The sequence below is a fragment of the Borostomias antarcticus genome (genome assembly GCF_949987555.1).
Source record: "Borostomias antarcticus genome assembly, chromosome: 10".
Taxonomy (NCBI): Eukaryota; Metazoa; Chordata; class Actinopteri; order Stomiiformes; family Stomiidae; genus Borostomias; species Borostomias antarcticus.
Genome location: NC_140243.1, coordinates 12080765 through 12095355, shown reverse-complemented (window position 1 = coordinate 12095355; position 14591 = coordinate 12080765). Strand labels below are relative to the sequence as shown.

General features: G+C 45.0%; 1 long non-coding RNA gene across 1 annotated transcript in view; it reads right to left on the bottom strand.

Moving 5' to 3' along the window:
- LOC311313911 overlaps positions 1-14591 on the bottom strand; it is a 19044-nt gene continuing 4453 nt past the window's right edge. Inside the window, exons 2-3 of the long non-coding RNA XR_014630625.1 lie at positions 13787-13846; positions 1-19 (exon numbers count right to left, since the gene is read on the bottom strand). This is a non-coding gene — a long non-coding RNA (uncharacterized lncRNA). The remainder of the gene's footprint in view (positions 20-13786; positions 13847-14591) is intronic.

The following is a 14591-nucleotide window of genomic DNA, read 5'->3' as shown; positions in this document are numbered from 1 at the left end:
GGGATCACCTCAATCTGAGCTGCAAGCACAAACACAAACACACTTAAGGGACAGAGAAAACACACACACACATGAATGACTTTATTTGTGTTCACATAATCAACAAAAACTTGAACACAAACAATACTAAATGTGGAAGCATCGGACGCTCACTGAGTGCCACTTAGCAGAGGGTCTAAGGATCCAGGAAGCAACGTCTCCTCCATATCTGACCACTTCCAATTATCACAGACAATGAACAGAATTTTTCCAGTGCTTTAGCTTTTGTCTTGTCTTGGGCATTACTGCCATCTATAGGCTCCTCATGACTAGTCTGTGGACACACACACACACACACACACACACACACACACACACACACACTCCTATCCTATCATAACTAGAGATCTGACAGGTGATTGGCCAGCAGGGAGCACTGCTGAGCAAGAAATGCTACAGAGAGAGAGAGAGAGAGGGAGAGAGATGGAAAGAGAGAGAGAGGGAGAGATGGAGAGGGAGAGAGATGGAGAGAGAGAGAGAGAGATGAAGAGAGAGAGAGATGGAGAGAGAGAGAAATGGAGAGAGAGAGAGATGGAGAAAGAGGGAGAGAGATGGAGAGAGAGAGAGAGATGGAGAGAGATGGAAAGGGAGAGATGGAGAGAGAGAGAGATGGAGAGAGGGGAGCGGAGGAGAGGTTAGAGATTGATTGAGTGAGTGAGTGAGTGAGTGAGTGAGTGAGTGAGTGAGTGAGTGAGTGAGTGAGTGAGTGAGTGAGTGAGTGAGTGTGCATGTGTGCATCTGTGTGTGTGTGTGTGTGTGTGTGCTGTGGGTATGTCAGTAAATCCAGCCTCTTGACTTCATGGAAATGTACTCTGTGAAATGTGGTTTAACTGTCCTCTCAAGTGTCCTCCATACAGTCAACTTTGCCAGGTAAAGAGAATTTGCACTAAAGATGCTGATTTTGAATGTAATTCTGAGATGATGAGTAAATTCAGAACAAGGGGGTACAGAGAGAGCACTCTGATAGCTGCTAAATCTAAGATAGATCTGAAAAACAGAAACAGGTTTTTGAAACCAAGACCAAAGAAAAGGAACGGCTCAATAGTATTCAGTACAAAGTACACAAGGAGCGCTGAGTATAAAGGTGTAGTGCTAAAACACTGGCACATACTTAACACAGATAAAGATATCCAGCACTTGGACAAAGAGCCCCCCAGAGTAGTATGTAAGCGTGGGAGCACACCTGTTAGTGATTGAGTTGTCTATATAAATGACTGATTCTATATAAATGACTGATTCTATATAAATGACTGATTCTAACTCAATCTGACACCACCCTGACGAAGGCTACAGGCGAAACGCGTAGGTGTTTATTATGGTGCATTAAATTATTCAATTTTAAGGAGCCCAGAGTGTGCGACTTTCCTACTTTCCTTTAACTGTCCCCTCACAAATCAATAACACACACACGTGCGTCGGATTCGGATGAATTTCGCGGAGGTTTACAGCATGAAGGGATGGCTGTTGTATGTTCGGTGAAATTAGTACTGTTAACAAGTAACTGTTGTTTCGAAATGCAGAGGCGAAAGGACCTATGGTGTTTACAGGACAACTTAAGAGCTTGGTAAGTGTATATCATACTTTTTAGAGTTTTTCGAGTGTGCCCATAGCTAGCAATGAGCCAGGGTGCGCGCGCCAAAGTTATTGACACAGAAGTCTGTACTGCACAAAACAGAAATATTTTAACCTGTACTAGTCAGATACATGCCAGGGAAGTCAGGAATAGGGCTAAACATGAAATTCAATGTCCTTATCCTTTAAAATATGTAATATGATGAAAACCTTTAAAAACGTCACAGGCGTCAAAGGCTCAATAGCTCACAGCCAACATATCACCTCAATGATAAACCCAGAGCTCAGCGGTTCCTGTCTAGACAGGAATTAGCACTAGACTGAAAAAACACACAAGCCCCTGTGTCTCCTGTCACTTTACATTGAACTACTTTTTACTCTAGTATGTCTATTGTACACTAGGTATATACTGTATTTAAGACATGTTTATACAGCTTGTATGTATGTATATATATTCTATAAATATTGTATGTATATGTTGTAGTCTTCTATGTATATCCTTTCCTCTGATGCTGCTGATGTTGGATATTCTTTCCTCTGACTCCCTGCTGTAACGCCCAAATCCCCCTGGGATTATTAAAGATTAATGTTTTTGGTGGAACCAGAGCGTCAGACCCTGTGAACGGACCTGAGACGGTGTTTTCCTCTCATACATCTGAGGACGTTAATAAGAGTGAATTCAGCAGCTCAACATAAGAGCAGAGGAAGGGGAATATTTGCGCTGGATGTGAAGGTGTGAACCTCAGAGCGTTTCAAGTGGTTTACTGGCTTCTCTTTCACTCTGACTCTCACTCTTTCATGTCCTCTCTCTCTCTCCATCCCTCGCTCTTTATCGCTCATAAAGGACAGAGCTGCCAGTAATACATTCTTTCAATCATCACTGCCAGGAATGCCCATCCCCCTCTCCCCTCCTCCCCTATCCCCTCCTCTCCCCTCCTCTCTCCCCCCTTCCTCCTCCCCTATCCCCTCCTCCCCCCCTCCTCCTCCTCCCCTATCCCCTCCTCTCTCTCCCCCTCCTCCTCCTCCTCCCCTCTCCCCTCCTCTCTCCCCCCCCTCCCCCCTCCTCCTCCTCCCCTATCCCCTCCTCTCTCCCCCTCCTCCTCCTCCTCCCGTCCTCTCCCCCCCCCTCCTCCTCCTCCTCCCTTATCCCCTCCTCTCTCTCCCCCTCCTCCCCCCCCCCCCCCTCCTCGCCTATCCCCTCCTCTCTCACCCCCCTCCTCCTCCTCCTCCCTATCCCCTCCTCTCTCCCCCCCCTCCTCCCCTATCCCCTCCTCTCTCTCCTCCTCCTCCCCCCTCCTCGCCTATCCCCTCCTTGTATATTCATTGCTGTGCTGGAGGTGAGGAAGTTGGACAGGGTAACTCTGCATTCACATGGCTATGGATGTTTGTTTGTGTCACTGTGCCGTGTGTGTGTGTGTGTGTCAGTATGTGCCCTCAATCTGGTCACCAGGAATCTCCCAGAAGTAGCTGAAGAGGGCGTGTAGCGGTGAAATACCTGAAAAGTCACTAAGGATCAATGATGGTAGAATAGTTACATTTACCTTTTGGATTTATTTATTTTTTGCAAGGAAGTCTGGCTTATTGGCTACCTACACGCTGCATGGCAATAAAGCTGATGGTGCTTCTGATCTTCAGCTGCAGTTAGGAGTGGGGACATGAAGACAGAGAGAGAGAGAGAGGGAGAGAGAGAGAGAGAGAGAGAGAGAGAGAAGAGAGAGAGAACATCAGTGGTCTCTGTTTTTTGCTGTTTCAGTTCTAATTCTGAACCTCAAACAACAGGAAGCCAACCTGACCCACAACATTTCACTGTTCAAACATGCACACGAGCGCAACACACACGCACGCGCACACACACACGCACACACACTCACACTCACAATGATTAATTAGGTGAAACTGTACATAGTAATATATTGAAGGCAGTGAAAGGGTGCATACAACTGTTCCCTGCTCACCTGAACAATCTGCACTCACAAAGCTGTTCCTTGATGCATGAAACTAGAAGCTGCTCAGAGAGCTCAGACCTCCGCCCATGAACGCATGTCGTGGCTCTGTGTGTGTGCGAGCAGGACACGTTTATTATTGCTGCTTTTGTTTGGTCGAGAGCTTTGTGCCGGTCCAAACATGGTATCTGTAACCTTCCCACATGGGGAGCTGGCATCACTCAAAGTGTTGTTTTAACTTGTGGATCTGCCCCATGATTTGGATCTGCTCCAAAGTTTAATGGGTTCTAGGTTCACCTATGCTACACCCCTCCACCAAGTTTCATGAAAATCGGTCTAGTAGTTTTTGCGTAATCCTGCTAACAAATAAACCAACCAACCAACCAACCAATAAACACACGCCACCGAAAAACATCCATCCATCCATTTTCATCCGCTTATCCGGGGTCGGGTCGCGGAGGCAGCAGTTCCAGCAGGGGGCCCCAGACATCCCTTTCCCTGGCAGCATCAACCAGCTCTGCCTGGGGAATCTTTAGCCGCTCCCAGGCCAGTGCGGAGATGTAATCCCGCCACCTGGTCCTGGGTCTATCCCACGGCCTCCTCCCAGCCGGACACGCCTGGAGAAACCTCCCTAGGGAGGCGCCCAGGAGGCATCCTCACTAGATGCCCGAACCACCTCAACTGGCTCCTTTCGACGCAAAGGAGCAGCGGCTCTACTCCGAGTCTCTCCCGGATGACTGAACTTCTCACCCGATCTCTCAGGGAGACCCCAGCCACCCTACGGAGAAAATTTTGGCCGCTTGTATCCGTGATCTCGTTCTTTCGGTCATGACCCATCCTTCATGACCATAGGTGAGGGTGGGGACGAAGATAGACCGGTAGGTCGAGAGCTTTGCCTTTTGGCTCAGCTCTCTTTACGTCACAACAGTGCGGTAAAGCGACTGCAGAACCGCACCAGCTGCTCCGATTCTCCGGCCAAGCTCCCTCTCCATGGTTCCCTCACTCGTGAACAAGACCCCCAGATACTTGAACTCCTTCACTTGGGGTAAGGACTCATTTCCTACTCGGAGCGGACAGACCACCGGTTTCCTGCTGAGAACCATGGCCTCAGACTAAGAAGTGCTGACTCTCATCCCAGCCGCTTCACACTCAGTTGTGAACCTATCCGAAAAACATGACCAAGGTAATAACTTTACCTATAACATTAACACAATAACACAATAACATGACCTAGGTAATAACTAAACGTGCTCAGGAAAACATGTAATATTCTTTCACCATACAGGTACTGGATTAGTGCACTGGTATGCAAGGTGCAAGGAATGAAAATGTCATACTGTACACGTTGTGATTTCATGTTTATGTAAAAATAGAAATAAAACTAGAAAGGGTGCTCAGAGAGCACAGGGCTCCACCCATTCATGCATTTCCATCAAGTTTCGTGAAAATCGTTCTGGTACTTTTTGTGTAATCCTCAGATATTATTTTGTTTTACATGCATAGAAACATAAGATAATATTGGTTGCTTAAACCACAAATAAATAAAGTTAATATCTAAGATGATATCTAAAGCTGACTTGATTCCTCATTGTAACAAAGAGCCAACGTTCTCTAAAGAATCTTCCTCGCGGTTCGAACCCGTGATTAACATTCATTCATTCATTCATTCATTCATGACACAAGCGCCTTAACCGCTCGGCCACCAGGCGATGGGTAAGACTAGCAGAAGAAGTAAAGACTAGAAAGTGTTCTCAGAGCACAGGTTTCCACACATGTAATTTGATAAAAAATGTATAGATAAGAAAGTAGCACGGTTTGACTGTCTCTGTCTTTTTTCATATGATATCAGTGCATTTAGTAGAAAATAGTTTGTGGGATGTTCCAATCGCTCTGGTAGTTTTTATATAATCCTGCTATGTGACGGATAATACTGTTTTTTTCCATTTGCTTAAATACTCAAATTAAAAAGAACACATAGTTAGTGAAACCTGACACTCAAGGGGCAAAACCTCAGCCCAGATGTGCAGGTAGTTTATGATTTATATATAGGCTAATACCACATGATCCAGGCTAGTATAGGATAGTATAGGAAATCCTGCAGGAGAAGTAAATATAAAGGGAAGGAGCCGGTCCAAGTATGGCAAATGTTTTCTTTTCATTTGTGTATCCGCCCAGTGATTCTGATCCGCTCCAAAATGTAATGTGTTCTAACTTGGCCCATGCTACACCCCTCCACCCAGTTTCATGAAAATCGCTCTGGTAGTTTTTGTATAATCCTGCTATGTGACCGAACAAACGAACGAATGAACGAACGAACGAACGAACGAACAAACAAACAGAATAACACACACGACCGAAAATATACCCTCCGCCAGCAATCGCTGGGCGGAGCCAAAAAGAAAGGGATTTAGGAATAAATGTGCAGCCCTGGTCTCCCTATTAGCCCTGGTCTCCCTATAAGCGCTGGTCTCTCTATACTATAAGCGCTGGTCTCTCTACACTATAAGCCCTGGTCTCTCTATAGGCGCTGGTCTCTCTATACTATAAGTGCTGGTCTCTCTACACTATAAGCCCTGGTCTCTCTATAGGTGCTGGTATCTCTATACTATAAGCCCTGGTCTCTCTACACTATAAGCCCTGGTCTCCCTATAAGCCCTGGTCTCTCTATACTATCTCTGTCTGGTTCAGCTCTTTCCCCTCCTCTCTGTCTCTGCGTCAGAAGCCACGTTGCAGATATTGGTGACGACGGCCTATTTCTCTGTTTCCTCTCATGATTTCTACCCACAGGCCTTTGCAAATATACAGTAGCTATCTCCATCATGCTTTTCTCTCCTTCTCTCTCTCTCCCTCCCTCTCTTCTCTCTCCCTCCCTCTGTTCTCTCTCCCTCCCTCTCCTCTCTCTCTCTCTCTCTGTTCTCTCTCCCTCCCTCTGTTCTCTCTCCCTCCCTCTGTTCCCTCTCCCTCCCTCTCTTCTCTCTCTCTCCCGCTCTCTCTATTCTCTCCCCCCAAAAAATCACACATTCTCTTTCTCTCTCTCTCTCTCTCTCTCTCTCTCTCTCTCTCTCTCTATCTTATGACCTCAGTGGATATTCATGCATATGAGACCAACAAGACCAAAGCAGATATAATCTACAAGTCATTTGGTAGATTCTGCTCAATAAACTCTCTTCAGATTCATAATAGGTGCTTAAAAAGAACCCCTGGAACAAAACTAGTATTGGAATCAGTCTGAAGCATTATGTACGCGTCCGCTTCCGCCATAAGCATGAATTTTCAACAACACTCACCCGTTGTAAGTGACACCAGTCTGAAGATGTTCTGGAGTCTTCTGGCGCACATGGGCCTGATCGCCTCTCCAGAACTCTCTTTTACATTAAACCAGCCTGCACAGCGGCCCAGTCAACACGTATCAGACATGATGAGGCCGTGAAACGGGGAGTGTAACTGATGAACAGAACTGTTCAGTATGCAACAACTCATATGAGAAGACATGGTGGTGTTACGCCCGTCTTTGTGGGGCCTCGCCCTACGGTGGCTGTTTGATTTGCTCCTGCAAAACTCTTTAGAATACAGCAGACTTATGGGGCTTTCCATACGGTATGCCAGCTAAGCAAAACCAGCAGAAGAAAGCCTCTTTCAAGCAGGAGGAAACAGTATCTATATCTACAGTATCTATACACATCTACTACTGGAGAGATCGACTCCGATACAGTAGATACTGTGCCATCACATCTCAACTGTTGCAGCCCGATCTCTGATCTGTGTGAGACCAGCAGAGTGAACCTGATGTGATACGAACAAGCGTCAACCAATCTGCCAGCCACAGAATTTCAACCTCAACCATCTGTAACCATCATAGACCGTATCTGCTTCATAGATGCAGCTCCATCATAGAACGTATCTGCTTCATAGATCATAGACCATCATAGACCGTATCTGCTTCACAGATCCAGCTACAGCAAAGATCAACATCATCAATCCAGCTACAGCAAAGATCAACATCATTCTGCAGAGAGGCTTGTAGAGGGAGGGAGAGAGGAGAGAGAGACGTGAGGGAGAGAGAGACAGAAAGAGAGAGAGAGAGAGAGAGAGAGAGAGAAGCAATACCAGTGGCGGAAGGGGGAAGGAGATACATTTTATGGAAGACTCCGCAGATAGAAATATAATCTCAGTGATGCTACCCCCTCCCTCATCCCCCCTCTCCTGGACTGGTAGAGAACACAGTTCTCCTGGACTGGTAGAGAACACAGTTCTCCTGGACTGGTAGAGAACACAGTTCTCCTGGACTGGTAGAGAACACAGTTCTCCAGGACTGGTAGAGAATGAGATGAACTGAACCAGGCCAGAGATGAACTGAACCAGGCTCACCCAGGCAGGCCAGAGATGTTAGATTCATTGTCCCCAGAGATGAACGTCTCTCTAACAAAGCAGCCAGTGGCATCATCTTCCACTGGTCTCTGTCTAAAATACTCATGTCAGCATTTTGCACTTTACACTGTAAACGAAAACCTCAACTTTTCTCCGCCGGAAACACAAAGGCACACACATGCACAAACATACACACACACACACACACACGCACGCAAGCACGCACGCACGCACGCACACATACACACACACCAAAACAGGTAAATATCATAAGAATCCAATAAAACAAAGATTTAACTTGCAAGAGATCAAGCTGTGTGAGGATCTTAAACCAAAGTGTCAATAGTTTAAGTTCAATGAAAGTTTGAACAGTTTGAAAGTTTGAGACAGGGTTAGTCAGGGTTAGTCCACGTCTGAGACAGGGTTAGGGTCCAAGTCTTCATTCTATCTGATCAATGATTTAATGTTTCATCTGAGACAACGGTAAGCTTCATGTTCTGGCATCATCTTGTGACTTGATCATTGCTACTTTTTTAAAAGGTAAATGAACTTCACTTATATAGCGCTTTTATCCAAAGCACTTTACAATGGCCTCTCATTCACCCATTATATATATATATATATATATATATATACAGTATATAGACTTAATATACTATACATATAGACTTTATTTTATTTACTATACATATAGACTTAATAGACTTATATATATAGATATATAGACTTCATAGGTTCACTTATATATACTGACCATGACTGGGATGTACAATAGGTTCACTCATAAATGTACTATACTTAGTCACTTTGGATAACAGCATCTGCTAAATTACTAAAATGTAAAATGTAATGTTATATTATTCCAGAATATAAAATGTAACAAAAACTCAAAGACTATTTAGAATGTGCATATTTTAATGTATTTGTTTCTAGTGTTTTCTTGTGATGTGAGGGCCAATCCGGTGAGCCATACTAAAGTATTTGTTGGGGATGCCCTACCCACCAGCACTACATGACATGAATGAATTAAGATAGATAAAGAATTGAAACCACAAACTCATTCAATGTGATTAAATCCTCCAGCATGGAGACCTTGAGTGTGCGCTTTCCTTATCCAGTATATTTCACCCATTACCGGCGCCTCTCCAAGACTACCGTGTGCATTTTCATCTTTTTTCTGAACCATGAATGAATTAAGCATCTTATCTGAAAATGTTTCAACATCCTACAAAATGCCGCAGCATGTGCCTTAGGGTTAGGGTTAGGGTCACACGGTGGAGAGGGTAAGGGGTTAGGGTTAGGGTCACACGGTGGAGAGGGTTAATACGAGCCGCTCTCCTGCCTCTCTGTCAGCCTGAAACACATTCAGGGGGTGTGGGAAAAAATTAACGTTGTGAGTTGAGCTGAAAATACTGCAATAAGTGTGAATAAGTGTGAATGCTTTCTTTGATTTGTCATATTTTGGGGCTGAATATGCAACTCCTGGTTTAGATGTGAACTCTTTGAAGTGACGGAGTTGTTGGAGGTGTGTGTGTGTGTGTGTGTGCCCCCAGAAACACAAGGAAAAGCCTTTTGAAGTCGAAGCATGAGAATCTAGTCAGGGATCTCCCCCCTCAAACATTAGTCATAAAATAACACAGTCTGTGCTTTTTTGATTGAAGTCATATCTGCATCACAGACAGTCCTACAGGAAGGTTGTCCCTCTGCCTACGGGATCGAGGACGAGAGTATCAGGGTTTTGGGGCGACAGTAGTTTGGGCTGAGGCTGCAACCTTGAATTAGACAACTAGGAGCTGTTAGATTTGTTTGATCTAAAGTCAGTGACAAAGTGGGAACAGGTGATGTGATTATATCTACATGTATGCATGCTGGCACACACACACACACACACACACCACACACACAGGTGCGCGTGTAAAATACAGTAGGTCTATACTTAGGTACTAAGTAGCAACTAGAAGCGGGCAGCTGCGTACATGTGTGTGTGTGTGTCTGTGTGTGCTGTACTATATGAATGTGTGGTGAGCCAGTATGCGAGCAGAGAATCTAGTGCAAAGGATTGAGCGGTGAATCCTTTCAGCTCCATGTTTCTGAACATCCCAGCTCTCTGAAGCAGCACACATCTGTCCTCTCTATCGGAGTCCTCCTTCCGCTTCGCAACTGTCTGATGAAGCCCTGACTGTCATGTCACACGCTCTAAAACCAGTCTGAATCAATTACCAGTCTGAATCAATCAATCAATTACCAGTCTGAATCAATTACAATTATTTTAAAAAAAATGTACTGCATAATACCCCTCCTGTACTGTTTGAATACTGTTTGAATTTGAAATATTTCCACTCAAACCCTAAACCTGCTCATTACTCTGGGTCCATCTGAACCTGCTCATATCTGAACCTGCTCATTAGACTGGGTCCATCTGAACCTGGTCTATCTAACCTGCTCATTAGACTGGGTCTATCTGAACCTGGTCTATCTAACCTGCTCATTAGACTGGGTCTATCTGAATCTGGTCTATCTAACCTGCTCATTAGACTGGGTCTATCTGAATCTGGTCTATCTAACCTGCTCATTAACTGGGTCTATCTGAACCTGTTCTATCTAACCTGCTCATTAGACTGGGTCTATCTGAATCTGGTCTATCTAACCTGCTCATTAACTGGGTCTATCTAAACCTGGTCTATCTAACCTGCTCATTAGACTGGGTCTATCTGAATCTGGTCTATCTAACCTGCTCATTAACTGGGTCTATCTAAACCTGGTCCATCTGAGCCTGGTCTCTGGGTCTATTGTTATGCATCGGCCTTCACACCATGAGCAGGCGTGAGAGAACGCTGAAATATTCTCTTTATGATTCAGATCTTTGAAATCTTACAAAGCAACTAAAATAATAGTCATATCAGAACAGTGGTGTGAACGACCACAGAAATGTCATACATGTCAAAGTTCCCATCTCTAACCAACAGAATGCTTTGAACATCCTTCATTTCGGTTTCTAAACCAGAAAATAAATTTTCTATTACCACACAATGACTCTTTATGTTTACAATGATTTACACATACCACACTCTTTCTGTTGAAAATGGTTTAAAAATAAACACTGTTTTAGCTTGTTGCATTGTTTCAAAAGTACACACAAAATTAGATTATTTAGACCTACTGTATGGTATACCACTTGTTGCTTGTTGCTGTACTGTATGCTATACCATTGCTGTTACAAGTAAAGTGAATGATAATAATTATTGCTCGATTGATAATAATTGACAGTGATTATCACGGTTTGTTGAGTTTCAGGACATACTAGTATAGAACAGTATGCGCAGTAGCTTAATTGCTGAGTTACTCACTGTAGAACGACTAACAAGCAGGAAATGTTAGAAATCAACTTGACAGCAACAAAAGCAGATACGTTAACTTACCCCTGCCACATTTATAAAGGTGGACAAAACAACAGAGGAAGATTCCAAACAAATATACTTCCGAGATATAGAATTAATATAGCATTATGAATGTTTAAGATACAGAGGGATACACCACTTATTTCAGTGCCATTAGCTTGCACACCCACACCCACACAAACAAACACACATATAGATACTAAACACATTTAATTAAGGTCATCGCTCCTACCTCGCATCATCCTCACTGCTCCACTTCTTTGACTTCTCTGTCCCACTTTCACAAACTCAATCTGTCTCTCTGTTCCACACACTCAGTCTCCCTGTCACTCTCTGCCTGCCTGCCTGCCTGTCTGTCTGTCTGTCTGTCTGTCTGTCTGTCTGTCTGTCTTGCTGTCTGTCTCTCTGCCTGTCTGTCTGTCTGCCTGTCTGTCTGTCTTGCTGCCTGTCTGTCTGTCTGTCTGTCTGTCTGTCTGTCTGTCTGTCTCTCTCCACTCTGTCACTGCCCTCTCTGTTTTCTCTCTGTCTGTCTGGGTGTTCACTGCGCCTCTGTTCAGGTTCTCACCACCTCAAGTGTGAGTGTGTGTGTGTGTGTGTGTGTGTGTGTGTGTGTGTGTGTGTGTGTGTGAGAGAGAGAGAGAGAGAGAGAGAGAGAGAGAGGAAGATAGGGCCTGTCCCCTAGCTCGGTACTTTTTCCTCCTAGCAGATTCAGCGGTTCTGAGCCCACTCACCCTCACACTCACCCTCGCACTCACCCTCACCCTCACACTCACCCTCACACTCACCCTCAGAACTGAGGGATCCTTTACTCTACATCTACCATCTTCTGAACCACTTGCTACCGTCTCACACTCCTCCTCCTCCTCCTTCGACTTAGACAGCACTTTATTCACATTAAAGTTGTAGCCCAACTCAACCAAATAGAATACTGCTAAATAATGAATTAAAGAATGAATAACAGTGAATTGTGAAGATGGTCAAGATGGTTAAAAAATATAGAGAAAATGTTCCCCACTCTGTCGTCTCAACCTCTCCTCCTGCTTAAGAGCCTCTAAACCACATCCCTCCATCCGCCAGCTGTCTGTCTCTCAGTCTCTCCTCCGTCATCCCTCTATCATCCCTCCATCTCAGCACCTGGCTACCCCAGGGTCCTACTCCCCCCCTCCTCCCCTCCCCTCACCCCTCCTCCCGCCTCCCCTCCCCCCTCATCCCCTCCTCCCTCATCCCCTCATCCCCTCCCCCCTCCTCCCCTCACCACCTCCTCCCCTCACCACCTCCTCCCCTCCTCCCCTCTCCACCTCCTCCCCTCAGCCCATAGCTCCTCCAACCCCCAAATTAGGTTCAGTTATGCACACACACACACACGTGCTCGCCAACATATAGTCACACACACGCCCGCACGCACACACACGTTAAAACCCAATCGTTCCCCATGTCATCAGGCTCCACACACACACACACACACAAAAGATACAATTGTTCATACAATATGTTTGCACTTTGATGAGCAACTGATTAACCCTAATGATTATAAGCATATTCATTTACTCATATCCCAAAGGAATAGCTACATTAATACAAATTAATAATTCATTACCAAAAACAGATGATTACTGAAATAAAAGTTATCCTCAGTGAAGGTATCCTCAGTGTGTTCACTCAGAACCAGCAGGTGCGCTACAGCGGTGGCTGAGGAGCCCAACCAGACGCGTAAAACACACAAGATCTTATCTACATGTTGACGCCAAAATAACAATATAGTATCGACTTCTTTATGCTAATCTGAGGGACAGGTGCAATAGTACAGTGAATCCTCCAATAGTTGCTACTGACTGTGTGTGTGTGTGTGTGTGTGTGTGTGTGTGTGTGTGTGTGTGTGTGTGTGTGCGTGTGTGTGTGTGCGCGTGCGTGTGTGTGTCTGTGTGTCTGACACAGAGAGAGTATCTGTCTGCCAACTACTGTATGCCCATGAGTGGTAGGACTGTGTTTGTGCTAGTTGTGCTAGTAGATGTGTTTGTGCTAGTTGTGCTAGTAGATGTGTTTGTGCTAGTTGTGCTAGTAGATGTGTTTGTGCATGATGTGCTAGTAGATGTGTTTGTGCTAGTTGTGCTAGTAGATGTGTTTGTGCTAGATGTGCTAGTAGATGTGTTTGTGCTAGTTGTGCTAGTAGATGTGTTTGTGCTAGTTGTGCTAGTAGATGTGTTTGTGCTAGTTGTGCTAGTAGATGTGTTTGTGCTAGATGTGCTAGTAGATGTGCATGCTGTGTGGTTAGCCCAAGAGTGAGTGCATGTAGAATACATACACACATGTTTGCACCTGTGTAGAGTGAAGACAACAATAACACAAACACATACACACAAACACATACATGCACGCACGCACGCACCACACACACACACACACACACACACACACACACACACACACACACACACACACACACACACACACACACACAGTACTTACTCAAATGAGTCTTCTTGGACACATTGCCTCCTGAAGCAGAGAATGAGGCAGAGAGAGCACCTATAGAAAATCAACCAAAAACACAGATCTCAGATCAGACATAAACCAACACGTGTGAACCAGAGTTGATCTGCAGGTGAGTCCTCAGTAGGGTTAGGGTTAGGGTCAGATAGGGTTATGCCGGGTGCAGACTAGAAGATTTTAATCCCGATTTTAGCTCTGATTCGCCCCTCCCGACAATCGGGGAGGCGTTCCCGAATCAAGGCTTGTTGGAACCGATTATCTGCCCAAATACTCCTGTAGTGTGAGGTGTTTACCGACCTAATCTTAACGTTCCCCACTGATCGGAGTCTCTCCCATTTTGAATCGTAAATATCAAACATGTTTGATATTTATCCTTGGGACAGCGATGGAATGCTGAGCGGAAACCCACAATAGCCAATGAGATCACATTTCCCTGGTATGAATCGGCACTCTGAAATCGTGTAGTGTGCGGTCCTGCGTCTTGACTGAATCGTGGAGTGTGCGCTCTTACGATTAAAATATAAAAAAATCGGTTAAGATGATCGTTATGTCTGTGGTCTCCCACGTTTATATAAAATCGGTTAAGATTTGAAAATCCTCTAGTCTGCACCCGGCATTAAGGTCAGATAGGGTTAGGGTCAGATAGGGTTAGGGTCAGATAGGGTTAGGGTCAGATGGCTCTGATGGACACGGCAGCTCCATGGGAAAGGCTGCAGAGGTGATGCTGACTGCCAGTGTTAGACACCCTAACCCTTTCTCAGTGACTCACAGACACACACAC